Source organism: Homarus americanus, unplaced genomic scaffold (assembly GCF_018991925.1).
Source record: "Homarus americanus isolate GMGI-L3 unplaced genomic scaffold, GMGI_Hamer_2.0 scaffold56333, whole genome shotgun sequence".
Taxonomy (NCBI): Eukaryota; Metazoa; Arthropoda; class Malacostraca; order Decapoda; family Nephropidae; genus Homarus; species Homarus americanus.
In genome coordinates this window covers 5,095,298-5,116,116 of record NW_024734940.1, presented here as the reverse complement: position 1 = coordinate 5,116,116, position 20,819 = coordinate 5,095,298, and positions in this window count along the sequence as shown.

Here is a 20,819-nt window from a genome sequence, read left to right as displayed (position 1 = left end):
AGTGGATTTGCCTACTTCAGAATAAGTTCACGGGGAAAGCAGCACAAGTCTTTAATAGTCTAGAGGATTATTCTGATTCCGAGTTTGTCAACGACAATATCTTAAATGCTTATGCTATAACTTCAGAAACATACCGTCAAACTTTCCGAAATTTCCTTAAGCCTTCTAACATGACATACGTTCAATTTGCTATTGAGAATTTACGTACTTTTCGAATGTGGCTTAAGACCACTCAAACTAGCACTTTCAATGACCTTGTCAATCTAATGGCCTGTGAGGAATTCAAAAGACGAATTCCCTTTAATGTCATGGCTTATTTAGAAGACCAGGGTGAAAAGGATTTGTTAAAGTAAGCTCAGTTGCCCGATAGATAAGCTTCAGTGCACAGGTTTAAGGGGGAGAATAAGAAGCCGAATATTGTAAAGTCACCCTCATGACAAAACCTTGGGATTAAAAGTGATCTGTCGAACCTTAGAGCTAATGCTAACAAACCTGTGACTTGTTCATACTGTCGTAAAGACGGTCACCATGTATCTCGTTGTTCGGAAAGAGGATGTAAAAATTAATTTATTTTGGATTTTTTTTATCAAACATAATATAATGACTGAAGCCCAAGCTACAACCTCAAACACTAAGTCTGTTAGTAATGTAGCCAAAGTCAACGATTCTCGGAAAGCTCTTTTTTATTTTATATTAAAGGGTAAAATTTCACTTTCAAAGGATGGTAAAAGGTTTCCTGTGAACATACTAAGGAACAGTGCAGGTGCTCAAAGCTTAGTACATAGTGCTCTCCCTGGAATTAGGAAAAATTATACAGGGGGAAAAGTGCTTTTGGAAGACTTGTCCTCTTATTCATCAGAAAACCTTGCCCAAGTTTAATTTGATTGTGACTTGTTGAAGGGAATGGTGAAGGTGGGAGTGAGAGTGAAGTTACCCGTAGCAGGTGTTCCATTTCTACTGGGTAATGATCTAGCTGGGTCACTTGTTATTCCTAACCTTATAAATGGTTGTGAGCCGTTGACAGAGAGTACTACTCGGAACTTGGAGAATGAACATCCACAATTATTTCCTCTTTTTGCCTTCACTAGATCTCAAACTTTACTTGACCCTAGAGCTGATTCTTCAAGTGTTCTCACTTTCACTTGTGATCTCCCCAGCCAGGTTACGACCAGGGATAACTTAATTAAAGCTCAGAAAGAGGATGCATCTTTTGCCAAATTCATCATATAGCATTACCCAAGTCAGATATTGTTAAAGTCCCTTGTTTTTACAATCAAGATGATGTCTTAATGAGAAAATATCTTCAGAGATATTTAAAGGAGATGACTCCTGGGCTGAAGTACATCAAATAGTTATACCATATTCTGTTAGAGTACAGCTGATTGAACTGGCTCATGATGCCTTAAATGGTCACTTGGGGATATGTAAAACCTATAACAACTTTAGTCAGGATTTTTTCTGGCCCGGTTTGAAGAAACAAGTGGCTAACTTCATCAACACTTGTCATTCATGCCAACTAGTTGGGAAGCCCAATCAGGTTATTCCTCCCACTCCACTTCTTGTTGCGGAGGAACCCTTTAGCAAGATTTTGATAGATTGTGTGGGCCCACTTAAAAAAACAAAAACAAGAAAGGTAACCAATGTTTGTTGACTATCATGTGCCCCACAACTAGGTAACCTGTGGCATTCCCAGTAAGAAACATTAGAGCTAAAACTATTGATGATATTTTGTTAAAATTCCTTACAGAAGTAGGTATCCCCAAGGAAATTCAATCTGACCAATGATCTAAATTTACAAGTGGCCTTTTCTCCAAAGTGTTATCGGAGTTAGGAATAAAACAAACTTTGTCATCGGCATATCATCCCCAGTCACAAGGTTCCTTAGAAAGATACCATCAAACAGTAAAATCAATGCTAGGCAGAATTTGTTTTAACACAAAATCTGATTGGGACGAAGGAATTCATTTCATGCTCTTTTCAATTAGAGAATGCCGACAAGAATCACTTTGATTTTCACCTTTTGAAATGTTGTATGGTCGTCAAGTAAGAGGACCCCGTAAAGTCATAAAAGAACAATGGTTTTGTCAAGTTGCAGAAATTCCTAATCAGACTGTTGGTCAATATCTTGATAATTTTAAATCTAAACTAAGTAAAGTAAGGCAAATTGCACTAGTTAACTTAATGCAATTTCAAAGTAAGACGAAGAGCATTTATGATCGAAAGGCTAAAATCCGTAAGTTCAATTCTAGAGATGAAGTATTACTGTATTTGCCTATTCCAGGCTCATCCCCCATATGTAAATACCAAGCTCTTACAAAGTATCTCATCAGTTAAATAAAATAAACTACGTTGTTCTAACTACAGATAGTAGAAAGGATTCTCAACTAGTACAATCTTAACTTGATGAAATTGTATGGCAGCAGGAATCTTCAAGGGTGGCTCCGGTGAGATACCTGTCCTTACCAACCAGGCAATCACTGCTGGGGATATAGATTTGGTTGGGGAGGAAAATCCTGTTGTAGGAAAGAAAACTCTTATATAATAACCCATATTAAAGAGTACCTTCCAGACATGACCACTAGAGAGCAGGTGGATGTTGCTAAAATACTACAAGATAACTCGGGTGTATGCAGGGATGGTCCAGGTAGATGTCATAATGTTATCAATGAAGTCGAACTCTCTACTAATTCCTACCCTATACAACAGACTCCTTACCGACCCAGTCCAGAGAAGGCCTAGATGAAGGACGAGGTTGTCTACCTGTTGGAACAAGATCTGATGGTACCCAGCTCCTTCCCATGGGCTTCTTCTTTCCTATTGGTCCCAAAAGATGAGGTGGATATAGTTATTTCAGAAACGTGGGATGTTCACGTTGCCCGCCTTCAGGCTCACCCACAGAGCTTGCACGAGGCAGGCCTGATTATCAACCTGGAGAAGTCCCAATTCAGCCAGGCCACCATCACCTACCTTGGACACCTTATGGGTCAAGGACGATGTCGACCCACAACCCTCAAGTCCTTATGAGATTCCTTGGAATGGCGGGGAATTATAGGAGGTACTGCAAGAATTTCGCATCTGTAGCTTCTCTGCTGACGTCTCTTACCAGCGGGGAAGTTCCTTTCCAGTGGGACCAAGCTTGCCCAGAAGCCTTTTACTAACTAAAGAAGTTACTAGCAAGTGATCCTGTTCTCAAGTCTCCAGACTTCAATAAGCCTTTTACTCAGGTGAGGGCTTAGTTGCCATCCTTCTACAACTGGATGATTCTGATGGGGTACTTCATCCAGTCTGTTATTTCTCGACTAAGCTGAAACCTCACCAACTCGACTATAGTACAGTTGAAAAAGAAGGATAAGCCCTGGAGTCTGCCCTTAAGAAGTTTGAGTGTTACCTCCAACATCCTACTTGTGATGTTCAGGTCTTTACAGACCACAATCCACTCATCTTCATTGAAAAGGTAAGACACAGTATTTAACGTATTCTGTCATGGGCCCTCCTTTTCGTATCTAGGTCAACCACATCAAAGGAGAAAACAACATCTTAGCAGATGCGTTATCCCGGGAAGCCGACCAACCTCATTGACCACCATCGTTTTGCACTGCATCTGTGACCCCTTCTACGTGTCGGTTGCCTATCTCCTTCTACGACTGTGATGGACTTCAAGGGAGAGGTGTAACATAGAAAAGTCACACTTCCATATAAATACACTGCATTGTCAACTCTATCTGCACGGCTTACTCCACACTACCCAAACCACAAGTTAACCAGCAGACAGCTAGTAAGAACAAGTCGTGAGAAGGCTTCTGATTGGTGGGAAACCATCGCCTGCTGTTGGGGGCACCATCTATGACAGATGATGTCTGCTCTAACCCAGGGAGTCAACATCAGTTCTATTCTCACCACCATCAGCTACTTGTTCTCCCTGTCTGCTCTGTCGTGGGGTGAGCCACTGTTACCTGCACTACCTGTTCACCACGGAATCTACTGGCCAGCTATTTGTAACGTGTATTAATACAGCTAAGTTCATTATTTTTCACCCTTATTTACTGATATGTGTTTTGTGTTGATTTTTTTAAAGAATATTATATAAAAATCACTTGCATATTTTTCATGTCCTACTGTTTATACAGTGTTAGGTGCTGTATTGTCAAGTATGAGTGTGGTCTCAAATATTAAATTAAGCAAAATAATGCTATAATAACTAAACCTACAGTGAAATATAACTAAAAATTTCACAATTCAAACATTGTCACTTGTTACGTAATGGGCATGAGTATTACAAGGTATTATAACTAAATAATTTCAATCAAAACGCCCCTAGTAAAACACAGGTAAAGAAGTCATTTAAATTTTGAGATTAGAATAAATGTTAAAGTATAGAAACTTCAAGACGTTTGCCTTCTTGATTGCTCAGTTTCCATAACTGTGTGTGTGTGTGTATCTATATCTTGAGTATGTGTGTGTCAATGTAAGTATTTATGTATGTTCATATGTGTGTTTGTGTGTGTCTGTGTGTGTGTGTGTGTGTTAAACTCATATTGTAAACATTAGGTTACTGGGTTGAAGTACAAGTCACCCATAGCTCCAGTATATATTACACATTAACATTACTTATGCACGTACCTCGTGTGACTTGATCTCATAACATAACCCCTTCCTCCCTCCCTCCTCGTCATCCCCTCCCCTATCTCTATCTCTCACTCTCTCTCTCCTTCTCCCAATTCCCTTGTATCTCCACTTCTACTTAAACCTGTCCCTCTTCCCCCCTCACCTCCCCTCCTTCCCACTCACTGGCCACGATATTTCACAATGTCTTTATTTTGCAAGGTGAAATTCTTTCAGCCAAGTCTTCACTAAACGCCATCGGTTATATAAATAGAAGGAAAACTTACCTGGCCGAACCATACCAAAAATATATAGTAATCGAGTACCAGTTAATAATGTAGAGGATAATTTAGTTCACCAGTTAGATCAACGACTTTCCCAACATACACTAATACTAATTTACCATCACTTGGAATCAAGTATGACGATCATCCAGCTATGATGCAATGCTAAGCGTTATTAGGGATGTCACCTTCGTTGGTGAGCTCTGTAGAGAAGCCGATACGGGATCGGCAGGGTCGCTCACAGATGTTGCACACGTGGAGGGCTACATCTAGTACCGTAGGAGCGGCGGCAGAGTCTTTACGCTTGTCTACCTCGGTATGCAGTCGTGCTAACTCAAAAGTATTGACACCTTGTGTGGGGCTCCTCCAAACGTTAGGGTGTGGTGTAATAGGGTGTGTCATATGGAGGCGAATTTTTTTTTTTTGAGTTTGAAAAATCGGCCCATGGTATTAATGATGTAGTTCTATGTGCAGAATCATGTGATATCTTCAGATTTGAAAAGTTTTCATTTTTTGCTAGGTAAAGTTTAACTTGAAATCTTATGAAAATTCAGTATTCCCACCCTTTTACCAACGCCACTAAATAGCTTATTTAAAGTAAAGTAAATATATCAGGTTAATTTATTAGGATGAAAATGATCCAGAATAGTGAAACGAATGATCTTGACACATTTATTAAATTTAATATTCCTTTAGAAAACAAAATCATCAAATACAAAAACCGGTTTTACTACTACGACCTGGTGTTGCTGCACACCATAGAGAACATGTCTTTCTTGCTTCTGTTTCTACTCATCACCTCGCTGCTGACCACCTGAGCTCGGATGTAGCCTTCCCTCCTCTCCTGGCTGTACACGTGACTGCTGGCCTCGCTCACTTGCTGTACACAACGCTCTATACTCTGGGTGTGTGAGGGCCAGGCAGGGACATGCATGGGGTTGTCCAGGAAAGCTCTGACTTGAACATTGGTGAGGCTGCAGGTAGAGAATCACTGCCAGCCTGGATGTTATCAGATCTATGAGATCAGTGAAGGTCTTGGCACCTAGATTGACTTCAGGAGTCTTCCTGACCTGAGAATCGTCATAACCTGATTCGTCATGCCCAGATCCTCTCATAAGTCTCATATCCAAGATCTTTTTGACTGCCACTCTTCTCTCCTCCTCATCCTTACTGCAGAGCATTGTCCTGCAGAACTGCTTATGGGATAGAGCATACCAGAAAGATCTCCTCACAGTCTGCTCCACAATCTGAACAACCTTCCTTGGCTGACTCCTCAGGAGCTCAAGCTGGAAGAGAACATGCCTCGGACCTTCGGAGAACGATGACTTGACCTTGGTGTTGAACCAATTTGGCAAGTAGACACTCACGATGAATTGGACAATAAGTCTCAGGTTGTGAAGCTGGATCCCTTTCAGTTTATGATGAGCGACCCAAATTCTGCAGAACCTGAGAGCCGTTGTGAGCCACCTAGAATGTGAGACTGGACCTATCTGCAGGAAAGCAAGTCTATCAGGCATGACCAGTTTTGATGGTAATGCAAATCATGTAACCATAGTACTGGTCAGTACTCAGGTCGTCAATGACAGTATGTGCAAGCTCAACGAGTGGAGGGCCAACTGTGATTTTTTCAAAGCTCGGGTTTATTTCTAACTCAGTGGCAGAGTCCAGCATCTTGCCAAGAGGACCAGACCATCTGTTGTTTGAAAGAGTCTTGCCATCCAGCTCCTGGATCAGATGTCTGAGTGGCAACTCGTTGGTGTGGAGGTCACAAACAATCCAGACCAGCTTCCTCCCAATCTTCCGCTCTATCCACTGTATGACCCCCCCTTACCACCCTGTGTTCGTGTTGGTGCTGTCCCCTCCAATGGCCTGCAGGGTCTGGTCTACGTTCCTCTCTCTGAGCCAGTTCACAATGTTATCTGCCACTATCTCAGCTGGTTTCCTGGTGTCATCTTTCTCTGGAGTGAAATGCCACAAATACTTCCCTCCTGGTTCACTGCAGCAGGAGTAGTGTTCCTCCTTCACCATGGCAGGGAACAACTTGTCAGAATCTCCAACTTTCATGAACACTTTAGTGTCATCCCTTCTCCCATCAAAGAACAAACAATTGATTCCATTTTCTCTTATCCCCTTATCAAACTCCTCTTCTAGGTTACTGACAAGTTTCTCCTGAGCTCTCCTTACTTTATGATCTATCACTAGGTGAACATCATCAGGTGTTATCAAACCACCGTCAATCCAAGCAGCTGTTGCTATCTCTGTAGTTTCTCTGAGACCAGTGTGGTGTCGCATGCTGGCCAGAGCTATGCTCGGGATATCTTTCCTATTTCGAATGTTATGCCTGGAAGGTTTGGGATCATTATTTTCTGGGTTAGGAACAAAGTCACCATTCTCCTGGTCAGCACTCGGATCAGCCATGGGGAAGTCATTAAACTCTGAATCAGCTTGACTCCAATCATCGGCCTTTTTTACCTCACTCTGGGCCTTCTCAAGTCTCTTTTCCTCGGCAACTCTTCTCCTCTTCTGTCTCTCTGTGGCAGCCTCCTGTCTCTCTGTGGCAGCCTCCAGTCTCTCTGTGGCAGCCTCCTGTCTCTTGGACTCCGGAATATCTTGGCTAGAAATCATGAGAGCCCCTATACTGCCAGTCTTCTCTCTCTGTGCTTTGTCAAATGCCAGTTCGATCACAGGAATCTTCAATTCACGCTTGCAAATACAGGAGATGTGGGCCTCGGATTTACAGTCACGATCGCATCCAAACTCAGGACAGAGAACAATTGGGCACTTGCAAGTAATTATGTCAAATAACTGGTCCAGTTGCTTGGCAAAGCTGTCCTTAACTGCAAGTTTTCCTCTCCTAAGAGAGATATCTCCTGCCTTTTCCCAACTGGCTAGCAGTCTCTCACTAATTTTCTTCTGACTTGTTATGACTGGAGGCTTGAACTGAGCGTTAGCCAGAGTGTACTGTGCCAAGACAGCTTTGGTCATATCACTGGCAATGTCTTTGTTTGTGTAAGTTCTTTGGTTCTTTTCACTGATTTGCCTGATTAAAACACCGTATCTCAAAGCATCTCTCAATGTAGGCAACTCCGACTTCAAGAGCTCTCTCCCAGATAGTGACTGAGATGGCTGGATTTTTGGTTCCTCGTCCTGACACAAGCAGCCATCGCAAATATTATCAACTTATAAATGCATCAGAATCTGAAACAGAAAAAAATATTGTTAGTTGGGTTGTTAAAGAATGAAGTCAGAAAGCAATGTTCACTATTTAATTGTAATGCACTAATGCAGCTGTACGTTAGATTTTCGATAAATTTCACGCTAAAATTTATCTAGCAAAAGGTTGCAAAATATTGAAACTGAAATTATTTTCTGTTTATATATACTTTTCAGGCTTGTCCTAAGACTATCCTTATACCTTTTCAGTTGCATCAGCGTTACGTTTACCATTCGTTACATGGCTGTAAAGTATCTGCTTTGGCAGTCTCCTGTCGGCCATGCAGAGGTAACATGGCCAGGCCAACGTAGTTCATGGAAAATGGTTTGCATTGATGCTCCTACAGTTGGTGTCAGCGAGAATACTGGCATTTGTTCTCTTGTCTTCCCAACGAATTCGGTGGATGGAACGTAGATTACGTTGGTAAAAGTTTGCAAGTGCCTTGAGGTGCTTCCTGTATGTGACCCATGTTTCGCTGCCATTTAGAAGGGTGGGGAGGACCACTACTTGAAATACGTGCAACTTTGTAGATAATTTCAGCTCCCTACAGCTGAAGACGAAGGTACGGAGTCTGCCAAAGGCTTGAGATGCACATCTACTCCGATGTTGAATCTCTTCATCGATGTCCGAGGTGATGGACAGGAGGGAGCCGAGAAACTGAATGTGGGAAACATTAGAGAGGGTACCACCGTTAAGGTGTGGCCAAACCAGGGGCAGACTGAAAAAGGATCTGAGTCTTACGTAACGATCAGTCTCGACCAAGATTCTTCGAACATTGCTGGAGACACCTGTCAACTGAAGTCCGTTAGTTTACTATAGTACGTAGTAAAATTATGAATGAATGTAAAAGTGATCGGTGATTGTTTACTTAGTTCCCTGTTGCTTAACTAATGGTTGGGCTTTTACATTCATTCTTAATTTTTACTACGTACTGAAGTAAACAAACGGCCTTGAGTTTCCAGCAGAGTTCGAAGAATCTTGAACGAGACTGTACATTCACCTCAAAGCTGAAGTGTGCAAAAGCATCTGCGTAGGTGTTCAGGATATCTTGTAGGTCGCATTCAGTGTGACAAACAAGGGTGAGGTCGTCTGCATACTGAAGTTCAGTAATGGAAGGTGTCAACAGTATTGTCTCTGTCTTATGTTGAAAAGACCCTTCATACGGTACTAGATGTCCATCCCGCTGGCTAAATTGGCACTTGCACGAATAAGGAAGGAAGCCAAGAAATTAGAAAAAAAGAGACTTGGTGCCAGTACACATTCTTGTCTTACCCTCGTTTGGACGGGGAAGAACTCGGACTGTGTGCCATTGTGCAGGACACTACAGTTCATACCATCGTCGTGGAGTTGCCTCCCGCTGACGATGAATTTTGGTGGGCAACCAAAAAGGCTGAGAGTTCGCTAGAGGGTTTCCCTGTTGACCGAGTCGAAGGATTTGGTTAGGTCGATGAAGGCCATGTACAGGTCATGATGCTGTTCTCTGCATTTTTCTGTATCTGACTTGCAGCAAAAATCATGTCAGTGGTGTAACGTGATGGTCTAAAGTAAAGTCACATTGAGATTCTGGGAGGAACTTTTCCACCTCAGGAAAAAGTCTGTTTAGGAGGACTCGAGCGATAATCGTCGTGTTAGCTATGGACAGCAGCGAGATCCCGCGGTAGTTGCCACAGTCTGACTGGTTTCCATTTTTCTAATAAATATTGACGATGGAGGCATCTTTAGGGGCTTGAGGGATTTCCTCATTTTCCCACATATTCTCCAGGAGAGAGTGGAGACAGCTGGTAAGTAGAGGTCCTCCTGCTTGATATACCTCGCCTGGGATTCCATCAGGCCCTTAGGCTTTGTTATTTTTCATCTGTTTGATGGCAGTAGCTACCTCATCCAGGGATGGAGGATAGCTGAGGTGAATCAGCTCTTGATGCTGAGGGACCTACTGGGGAGTCAAGACATTTACATCGGTGTTTCGGTAAAGCAGTGAATGGTAGTGCTCTTTCCAGCACTGAAGGATGCCTTGTTCGTCTTCAATTAGGGAGTTACCGTCGGATGAGAGGAGGGGGGCTGCGCCATGAGTAACTGGCCCATAAAATGTTTTAGTGGAATTGAAAAATTTGCGCATCTTGTGTTATCTACTAGCTTTTGTGTTTCACATGCCTTATTTTTAAATCATTTGTTTTTTAGACTGCGAAGTTCGCGCTCGGCTGCCGCTTTCTACTTGCGGAAGGTATCAGCTTTGGTCCGAAAGTGAGGGTCGTTCTGCCAGTCAGTTAAAGCAGCACGTTTATCGTCGATGAGTACATTGATTTCTGGGTCATTTTCATCAAACCATTCCTGGTGTATTTTTTTCGATATGGCCGGTTTTTGTTATGATAGTGTCGAAAATATCCCATTCGGGTTTGGGATTTGGGTTGTTAGTTGTCGGGTTCTTTATCATCCCAGTTTCGAGCTGCTCTTTGAAAGCATGTGTTGCCGTTGGATCTTCCACACTCTTTGTGTTGAAACCTCTTCTGGAGGCTTGCTTCTTCCACTGTTTTGGGGCGCCGTGGAATCAAAGCTTGGCTCTAACTACCCAATGATCAGTGTCTCAGTGGTCTGATCCACGAATGGCTCGGGTGATGAGGACATCTCGGCGGTCCCTTTCTCTGACAATGATGTAGTCAATGAGATGTCAGTGTTTGGATCGTGGGTGTTGTCACGAACCCTTGAACTTGTTGACCTACCTAAACAAGGTATTGGTGATAGTGAGGTGTGCAGCACACTTGCTGAGGAGGAGTAGGCCATTGGGATTACACTTGCCTAGTCCATTTCTCCTTAAGATTCCCAGCCAAATTTCAGCATCTGTGCAAACTCTGGCATTGAAGTCAACTAGGAGCACAAACTTTTCTTTTCTGGGGATAGAGATTAGCAGTCTGTTAAGGTCGGCGTAAAAGGCATCCTTGATGTCATCCTCTGCATCCAGTGTTGGAACGTATGCACTGATGAACAAGGCATGACGTGGGTGATCCAGTGGGACTCGGAGCGTCATGAGGCGGTCGTTGATCCCAACAGGCATTTCAGTTAGCCTATGTAGGATGCATTGGCATATGGCAAATCGAACTCCATAAATGCGGTTTCTCTCTGCCGTAAACTTACCCTTCCAGAAGGAGGTATAGCCAGACCCCCGTTCTGTTAGTTGACCCTCGTCTGGGAGCCGGGACCCACTAATGGCTGCTATGTTGATGTTATACCTAGACAGCTCTTTTCCCAGATAGGCAGTTCTTCTTTCAGGACACTCATTTGTGAAAGGTATCCAGAGGAGTCCTGACATTCCATGCAGCGACCATAAGAGGTTGTACACACACCACACCCCCACACACATACACCCATTCACACACACACATGCGCGCGCACACACACACACACACACACAAACACGCATAGAAACACATACAGTATATATTAAATTTAAGTGTTCTTGTGCTGGTTCGGGTTTTTTTCTCCAAGGGGCGCTTAAACTGCAATTTCCATCTAATAATTAATAAACCCCAAGGCAAGTGAGAAATTAATGTCCAGTAATTCCGACCGGTTATATATATATATATATATATATATATATATATATATATATATATATATATATATATATATATATATATATATATATATATATATATATATATATATAACCGGTCGGAATTACTGGACATTAATATATAAACACCATATACACAATTGGTAAAGGTAGAGGAATTATGTTCTCCCATTTACTGTGGCATACTGGTTTCGAAGAATAATATATATATATATATATATAAAACGTAAATATGCAGTAGCAATCAAAGATATTGTTATATGTGTTACATTTACTACAACGAGGAGAGGGATAGGCACAGTATTTCCTGCCTCTCCTCACAGCACTTCTATAGCGGCATCGTTAGTAGCGGCGCTAAGCAAAGTTGAAGTGTTGTCAGTGCTGGTGAGAGTGGATATACCAGATTGGCCCTTGATATAGACACAGGTGCTTGCGCTAATGTAATGGCCTTGACATCCTATCAAGAGTTACAACGTCCCTCACCGAGACTTCATATGGCGACCTAGTAACGCTGAGCTCGAAGGAGCATCAGGTACTCAGCTGAGCATTCATGGAATGGTGACATTACCACTCAGATTTTCAAGACGTGGTACGCCCTTCTACGCGGACTTTTATATAGTCCAGCAGTTTAAATTGCCAGCCGACGGGTTACTTGGTCTACCAACTCTTTGAAAGAACATGATAGATGTTCTTCCATGTAATAATAGTGTTACGTTTAAAGGTGTTTCCTACAATGCTATGAGCCACTCTGTACCTATGCTCACCACTAGATCGAAAGTGTTGTCCACCAATCCTATTAAGAGGAAGGCGGATCGTGCGTCAGAGATACCTCTTGACCTCAACCACACACTTTCACAGCGTGATTACAGCAGCAATAGTTGGAAGATAGTACCTGCAATTTTGAAGAGTACTCTCCATTACCAGAATGAGGAATTCACCAACGCAACAATCTTGTGAGCTGAAGTGAACATTAGTTTCTGCAAATGATTCGTTTACTGCCCAGGGTGTGACAGGACGTGACTGCAGTTGTTGTGACTACTCATCAATCAACATCCTGTCAACAAAATTCTTTCGTATGGCGTGAGTAACCCCCAGTTAGCAGCACCCCAGCACCCACCCTAGTGATGATGACACATCCGGTCTGAGAGATGGTCTCAGCATTCTGAGGTATGGTATGGTGGATGTCCTAGTGTGACCATTAGCGGCGGTTTGCTGTACTCAGGATTTTCGTGAATATTGACCCAGTCACCGGACCTTGGAATCAGCTGTGTCTACTGTGAGCGACACACACACAAGTCTACGGGATTGCGGCAACAATTTCACATTATCAAGAAATTATAGAAAGGATTCTTCAAGCAAGCCTACAAGATATAGGTAGTATCTATTCATACATAAAGTATATACACACATTTACACGTTCGAGACATGCCATCACATTGATAGGACATCAATAGGTTAATGTCATTGTTGTAAGTGCTTACTTATGTTAATATATACTAAAGTTTCAAACTACATATTTTAATGATGTCAATGACACATCTCCTTAAAATAAAAATATGATAGTTCTACAGAAGTATCACAGACTTAAATTTTCAGCCATGCCGTGTAGTACCCTTCACAACTCAATACCATTGCACTCCGCAAAAATGAATGTTTCGTTGAAAGAGTCTTAAGCACCACACACTCATTCATCTGGCGTGATGACAGTAGCAAAAGTTGTACATTGCTCAGAAGGTGCGTTTTTAACCACGAAATGGGCGAAGATTATTTCTGCCATGTTGCTTTTGATAATGGCAGTAATGTTTGTGTTTTACATCAAGTTCCTGTTCTGTTATTACAAGGCAGTGTCATCCAAATTCAACATTGTTCATAACATACTAACCCGTACGACACTAAAGTATAGGTCACCTGATAGGTCCCCTGTAGTAGCTAATACCCCTACAGTAGTAGAATCCCCAGCTTAGTGTCTACATATCTGTTTATAACATGGTTAGGGTTGTCTAGGATGTACTGTACTCTGTGAATTATTCAGACCTCACGGAGCTCGGCTGGTAGGTGACCGAGCGATGTAATGGGCCCCTGTCTCATCAACAGAACATATTATATAAATGGGTCAATACATCTGATATTATATTTAGATGCACCACCCTGTAACTTTACACTGTCTATGAGTAAGACATGAGTTGTACACGTGAGAGGGCAACTCTCCCAATAGGGTAGAGGTCCATCATCAGCATATCTGTAAGCCCACACAGCGAGGCCTTTACTCGAGTAGTCGCTCACAGCAAGTTATATCGTAAGGACGTGACCTAACGTTTATATTACATAAACGCCGTCCCTTTCTCATTCACTCATATAAAGTGGAACTTACGGTCGATCTACACCCAGGAATTATAGATACAATCCTTTTATAATAAAACAAGGAACTACAGTTTGGGTTTCGTTACTTAAATCCAAACAATAAATATATGTGAACGGCCTGGTTAATTGTACAATCCAGCCGATTCAAAGTAAATACATGATATTGAAACTATTATAAACTCAGACATTGCCTCATTAGACAGCAATAAATTCAAAGTATTAAGAATTGTTGCTTGCACACATGAAACAGGCCTTAAGGGCTTTCAACAAAATAATATCAACCACTGAGAAAATGGTAAAAAAATTAGAAAATATTAAATCCACTATGATTAGGCCTTAAGGGCACTCAACAAAATTATTTCAAGCACTGAGAAAATGGTATAAAAAACTAAAGTATTAAATCCACCATGAATAGGCCTAAAGGGCACTCAATAAAGTAATATTACCCCAACAAATGCATACCTCCTAACCTAATGAAACACTACTCTGGGGAACAAAGGTTCTACCTGAGATTGAAATTATAAAGAAATATTAAGTGCATTAAAGGAACTCAATCACAGTATCACTTACAACATAAGAGGAACCTCATCTGAAAAACAGTTCCCTCATTCTCTGGCATCAATTAGTGACACAAAATTAAAAACCAATACTATCAAAATTATTTAAGAAATATTAAACTACCCACGTCAAAATAATATCAGTAACTGAAAAAATGGTATTAACTACACACAAAAATATTATCACTATTATTGAGATGTTACTGGGTCCACCAATACCCGTGAACCTGCTTCCTAACCTAACACATAGATTCCACCTGCACTCCTTAGTTATTTAAGGCACAACCAACAGCCACCCGTAGCTTAAGGCCCAAACCAGCCTTTCTCCACCTTGAAAAATGTACCTCTAAGTTCCACTACTCCTGGGCCCAGTGTGTGGCCCTGTATTCACTCAGCTTGCTTCACTTTACCCCCAGTACATCCATGAAACGGAAGGGGGTGAGCCAATCAGACCTTGTACAGTTGAGAGAAGCTTTAGCTTCCCATTAGTAAAAGGTTTTCACTAAGCTGCTTGAATATATGTGGTATTGTGAGCCGAGGTAGAGGAGAGATGATGACCCCAAACGATCGTCAAGTCGTTAGGTGGGCACCCAGACAGCTGGTTTCACTCCAACTCTCACCATACTCAACAGGTGGCTCAAACCCAGGTCAGTGGACGGTCATACAGCTCAATTCACCACTCGTCTCATACCGCCAGTGGACGTTATCATACCACGTGGGCTCTATAGAACCCTGAAAAAACCCGGGCTGTTAGCTATTGTCAAACATCACCGTTTGTTCCTACCGCCCTATCTAGCTTTGTCTGAGATTGAATAAAACTTACTTGTTAATACGCTTGAACTCTCTCACAACTACCCAAGGCACGCTTGCTCACTGGGTCACGCTTTTCAGGAGTGACTTATTTACCAGATGATTAAAAGCTTAATTAAGACGTACGTAAAATTTTCAGACTGGGAACGATCTATAATTATTTTCAATTTAATAACTAATATTTAATTTCATGATTCGCGTCCCTATTAACTCGGTAATTTACATTTAATATCGTATAGGCCTAGATCCAAAAGCTCTCACTACATGCAGGAGCGCTCCTCCCTCAGTCGACCTTGAAAACTCAGTGTCGCCAATGGCGCGGCGTGTGAAATTACACTAACATTTCTGAATATTATATATATATATATATATATATATATATATATATATATATATATATATATATATATATATATATATATATATATATATATATATATATATATATATATATATATATATATATTTATATATATATATATATTTATATATATATATATATATATATATATTATATATTATATATATATATATATATATATATATATATATATATATATATATATATATATATTAATTGGAATCGCCGCCTCTGGGCACTCTTTCTTTAAGCCACGGTAGGATGCCACCTGGAGGCTCCACATTGTCTCACTGAAGTGTTTTCCAGGGCATTTTTTAATTACTGTACATACGTGTTGCGCTCATGCAGCATTTCTTGGAAAGATAGGACAATGTCATGTCTGACACCTTGAATGTTGCCACACCTGATAGTAGTCTGCTTTTCATGATCTCCCATGAAGTAGATTTAAAGGAACTTTGCCTGCTCATCTTCCAGTGATAAGAGGGATCCTGCTTTGTGATAGACTTGACCCTGGACTTTGGATATGGGCACGTATCCGTGCTCACGAACTTCTCTGGTAGCTCCAAAGGATGTCATCTGGAAGCATGAATTGTACTTCCGTATATTTTCCAAGAAGTGTTTTGACTCTGATGTTGTTCCCAGCATAAGAGTCTTCAATGGTTGTGGTGGTTTTTCCAAATTTGCAGTCGTATTTTCCCATGAGAGCAGTACAGTCCAGCAGATTCTCCTTTGTACTTCTTTGCACCGCAGTATTCACATTTTATCCATGTTACCAATGACAACAAAGCGATACTTTTCATATTCTATATATAACATCATCCATCATCACTACATATAAAACCATCCGTCATCACTACATATAACACCACCCATCATCACTACATATAACAACATCCATAATCACTACATATAACATCATCCATCATCATTACATATAACACCATCCATCACCACTACATAATTATAACACCATCCATCATCACTATATATCGGTAAAGTAGTTTCCGAGATTCAAGTGCGGACACACAGACAAACAGACAGACTTCTTGTTTATATAGATATAGATTATCACTACACATAACACCACCCATCATCACTACATATAGCAACATCCATCATCACTACATATAACACCATCCATCATCACTATATATAACACCACCCACCATCACTAAATATAACAACATCCATAACACCATCCATCATCACTACAGATCGGTAAAGTAGTTTCCAAGATTCTCGTGCTGACATATATATATATATATATATATATATATATATATATATATATATATATATATATATATATATATATATATATATATATATATATATATATATATATATATATATATATATATAGATAGATAGATAGCAGAAACGCTTTCGCTAGGCCACTGTGTGAAATATCGTACGTTTGGCATACCTCGTTAGAATGGACTACCTACCTACCTACTTACCTTGTTAGAAAGGACAGCCTAGAAAAGATAGAGATCAAAGAAAAGTAAGCTGTAATGAGGGAGAGCATAAGGATAAAATTAGCTATTATACGTGGGATAGGATACGACTTTTCAACCTCTGTGTGGTGTAACGGATGGAGGTTAAATGCAGAAAGAAGTAAGCCATAATGAAAGAGAACCTAAGGATCAAAATAGCTGTAAATCATAGGAGGTAATACGACTTTTCTACGTGTGTGCGTCGGGGTTGTGCCGGATCAGGTTGGTTGGAGATTTTTTGAGATCACAACATACAACACCATCCATCATCACTACATATAACACCACCCATCATCACTACATATAACACCATCCATCATTACTACATATAACATCATCCATCATTACATATAACACCATCCATCATCATCACTACATATAACACCATCCATCTACAGATAGGTAAAGTACTTTCCGAGATTCTCGTGAGGACAACCAAACAAACAAACACACAGACATACTTCTTTTATATATATATATATATATATATATATATATATATATATATATATATATATATATATTGTTACGAGTTGGGCATTTAGAAACTGGTTTAGAATATAGTTAAAAGTCTACCCAGATCCCAACAGGCAACAACAATAAAAAAACTAAAAAAACAAAGACAATCTGACTATAAAAGGGTAGACAAAGGATGCTAGATTTGTTGTGTATAATAAAGTACAATAAATTCCTTAACAAAATATCCAGCTTTCTATAATTTACCCTTAACCATACTTAACTTAAACGTAGGAAACATTGGCTTAACAGTATATACATATTTATACAACATACAACAATCTGAAGCAAGTGGAGGTGGGAGGTAATATAGGGTTACAATACTCAAGTGCGGTGCTGAAGTGTCTGACGAGTAGGGCTGAGTATTGAAGAAGATGGTAGGTAGTCACTGTGTCGTAGGTTTCCAGGATAGGTAATCCAAGTGTGGTCACTTCCCAGAGTGAACTGAACTCTCCTCGATCCGGAGCTGATGAGGAAGAGTTGGAGGCGGTGACGCAACAACCAGGATATGAAGAAAGGAAACCCGGAATGGTGACTAAGACTTGTCATACTCTGGTCGCGTCCCTAGATGGCATTGCTCGGTAGTACTGGGTATTTAGATCATGACACAATAGATGGCATGGTTCGTAATACACCCCCCCCCCCAAAGACCTCCGCAGCGCGGGCGCGAAGGAGGTGATCACTTGGTGCGTCTGGAGAGTAGCTGCTGCATTTCCACTGGAGCTCGGGATAAGGAGTCCGCAATCGGGTTGTCCACCCCTTTATGTGCCGGACTTGTAGATTATAGGGCTGGGTGAGGAGAGCCCAGCGGAGGATTCGCTGGTTGGAGGTCTTGTTGGTTTGGATGAACGTGAGCGGGTTATGGTCGGTGAAGACTAGGGTTGTTTGTGGGCGAGATTGGAGGTAACATTCAAACTTCTTTATTGCCAACACCAGAGCCAGGGCCTCCTTCTCTATGGTCTGATGTTTTTTCAACTTGGCGGAGTAGTATGCCACAGGGTGAAGGACATCAGTGGTTGGGTCGGGTTGTAGAAGCACAGCCCCCACTCCGACACCGCTAGCGTCGATTTGCAGATGGAAGGGCAAGGTGTAGTCAGGTGGGTGGACTACAGGCTTGAAGGCAAGGAAGGCTTTGAGGCGGTGGAAAGACTGGTCGCACCTCTGGTTCCAGATGTAAGGGACCGCAGAACTGGTAAGGTCTGTGAGGGGTCCGGCCACGCTGGAGAAGTTACTGCAGAACCGGGGGTAGTAGCCGCACATCCCCAGGAAGCGCATGAGTTCCTTCCTCGTCCTTGGAGTGGGGAGGGGCAAGATGGCTTTAACGTTTGCGTCCTTGGGTCTCGCCATACCATGCCCAACGATATGTCACAGGTAAGTCACTGAGGCCCGGCCAAAATCAGATTTAGCCAGGTTTATGGTGAATCCAGTCTCTTGCAGTCGTGCGAACAGTATCTCCAAACGCACCAGATATTCGTCCCAGCCATCCGACACCACCACCAGGTCATCCAGGTAGGCGAACGTCCCATCTAGGTCCTGAATCAGGTAATTGATTGCCGTCTGGAATGTGGCCGAAGCATAAGAAAAGCCAAACGCCATAACCAAATATTGAAAAAGACCAAATGGAGTTATAAATGCTGAGATTATTTTTGCCCTATCCGTGAGTCCCACTTGATAATATCCTTTCATCAAGTCCACCGTTGTAATAAATTTTGCACAGCCTATGCCGTTTATTATATCTTCAATCAAAGGTAAAGGGTAGGAGTCTGAGACAGTGACCTGGTACACTTTACGATAATCGGTACAGAAACGAAAACTGCTATCGGGTTTTGGAATGAGAAGGCAAGGTGAAGCCCAGTGGGAGGTACTAGGCTCAGCTAAGTTATGTTTTAACAAAAAATCTACCTCCTTTTTCATAATCTCTCTTTTTTGTGGATTTAGCCGATATGCTGATTGCCTAATGGGTTGTACATCATCTGAGACTAGCTTAATATCATGTTTAAGTATATTGCAAAACCCTGGGAGGTCTGATGTGACTTTAGGAAATGTTGATAATAACTTAGTGAGATCTTTTACTTGAAATGGATTCAGAACAGAAAAATACTCATCCAAGTTGTTGAGTATGTGACTGTTAGCAGGGTTTTCTTTAGGTAGAGGGAAGTCTAAATTCTCCAATAGGTCCATGTCATCTGTCTCCGGCTCCGGCCCTGACAAAGCCGTATGCAATACAGGTAGGCTTATAGCCTCTGGGATGTCTTCCTCTGACTGCCTGGAATGGTAAAGTTTCATGAGATTAATGTGAACAAGTTGTGAATCTTTTCTGCGATCAGGAGTATGGACTATATAGTTGAGGGGAGACAGTTTATTAGCAACTATATAGGGACCAGTAAACTTGCTTTTAAGGGGAGAGCCTGGAATGGGTAGAAAGAGTAACACTTTGTTACCTGGAGAAAATGATCTTTCAACTAATTTAGGTTGGGACTTCACCATTTTGTCTTGGACTTTTTTTAAGTTTGACTGAGCAATGGTTCGGACTTCAGTTAATTTGTCCCGTAAAGTGTCAATGTATTGGGCAACTGTTGCGGGCTTAATAGATGGAGTGTCAAACCACTGCTCCTTTACTATTTTAAGGGGTCCCCTAATTTGTCTCCCATATAGAAACTCGAACGGGCAGAAACCCAATGACTCCTGGGGACATTCCCTGATGGCAAAGAGTAACAAGTCTATGCTTTCATCCCATTCCTTTTGGTGTTCTATACAGTATTTTTTTAGCATTGATTTGAAAGTTTGATGGAACCGTTCCAAGCAACCTTGGGATTGTGAGTGGTAAGCCGAAGATGTACAATGGTCCACACTGAGGTCTTTCATCACCTGTTTGAAAAGATTGCTTGTAAAATTCGTGCCCTGATCGGATTGAATCTCTTTAGGAATGCCCAATGAAGTGAAAAGGTGCAAAAGAGGTTTGATTACATTTTTTGAAGTGATGCTTTTAAGGGGAACAGCCTCAGGATAACGTGTAGTGGTATCCATAACTGTGAGCAGGAATTGATTTC